Raw genomic sequence first — 1,847 nt, forward strand, 5'->3', positions numbered from 1 at the left:
CATTATTTGACAAAAACTGCTGGGAAAACTGGAAATGAGTATGGCAGAAACTAGGCATGGACCCACATTTAACACCACATACTAAGATTAGATCAAAATGGGTCCAAGATTTAGGCATAAAGAACGAAATCATAAATAAATTGGAGGAACATGGGATGGTTTACCTCTCAGACTTGTGGAAGAGGAAGGAGTTTGTGTCCAAGGGAGAACTAGAGACCATTATTGAACATAAAATAGAAAATGTTCATTACACCAAATTAAAAAGTTTTTGCACAAACAAAACTAATGCAAACAAGATTAGAAGGGAAGTAACAAATTGGGAAAACATTTTTACAGTTAAAGGTTCTGATAAAGGCCTCATCTCCAAAATATACAGAGAATTGACTTTAATTTATAAGAAATCAAGCCATTCTCCAATTGATAAATGGTCAAAGGATATGAACAGACAATTTTCAGTTGATGAAATTAAAACTATTTCCACTCATATGAAAGAGTGTTCCAAATCACTATTGATCAGAGAAATGCAAATTAAGACAACTCTGAGATATCATTACACACCTGTCAGATTGGCTAAGATGACAGGAACAAATAATGATGAATGTTGGAGGGGCTGTGGAAAAACTGGGACACTGATACATTGTTGGCGGAGTTGTGAAAGAATCCAACCATTTTGGAGAGCAATCTGGAATTATGCCCAAAAAGTTATCAAAATGTGCATACTCTTTGGCCCAGCCATACTACTACTGGGCTTATATCCCAAGGAACTACTAAAGAAGGGAAAGGGACCTGTATGTGCCAAAATGTTTGTGGCAGCCCTTTTCATAGTGGCTAGACGCTGGAAGATGAATGGATGTCCATCAATTGGAGAATGGTTGGGTAAATTATGGTATATGAATGTTATGGAATATTTTTGTTCTGTAAGAAATGACCAACAGGAGGAATACAGAGAGGCTTGGAGAGACTTACATCAACTGATGCTGAGTGAAACGAGCAGAACCAGAAGATCATTATACACTTCAACAATGATACTGTACGAGGATGTATACTGATGGAAGTGGATTTCTTCAACATAGAGAAGAGCTAATCCAATTCCAATTGATCAATGATGGACAGAATCAGCTACATCCAGAAAAGGAACACTGGGACATGAGTGTAAACTGTTATTTTTACCTTCTGAATCCAAATTCTTCCTGTGCAACAAGAAATTTGGTTCTACACACATATATTGTATCTAGAATATATTATAATATATTTAACATGTATAAGACTGCCTGCCATCTGGGGGAGGGGGTTGGGGGAGGAAGGGAAAAATTCTGAACAGAAGTAAGTGCAAGGGATAATGTTGTAAAAAATTACCCATGCATATGTACTGTCAAAAAAATTTATAATTATAAAATAAAAAAAATTAAAAAAGCAAAACAAAACATTCTCTTCCTGGTTATTCCATACTAGTGTACTGCCTCTGTTAATTATTTTCTATTTATCCTGTGTTCACCTTGTTTTGTATATATTTGTTTCTATGTTCTTTCCTCCTTTAAATTGCAACCTCCTTGAGGATAGAGACTGTCTTTTGCCTCTTTTCCTATTTTCAATGCTTAGCACTGCTCTTGGCAAGTAGTAAGCATGCAATAGATGCTGATTGATTGACCACTGAAGATGAAGATGAAATTACTCCATTGAGCTGTCTGTCCAGTTGCATATCTTAACCTAGACAATGAGCATTCTTTAATTTTTTCTCTGTTTTCTTTATAAATTATCTGTCTGAATTACTTTAAGTAATTAAAGATCTTATTTAAGTGGCACTATGATATCCCAGGGCTTAAATCAATATTGACAATATCATGTGC

This window comes from Sminthopsis crassicaudata, chromosome 5 (assembly GCF_048593235.1).
Source record: "Sminthopsis crassicaudata isolate SCR6 chromosome 5, ASM4859323v1, whole genome shotgun sequence".
Classification (NCBI taxonomy): Eukaryota; Metazoa; Chordata; class Mammalia; order Dasyuromorphia; family Dasyuridae; genus Sminthopsis; species Sminthopsis crassicaudata.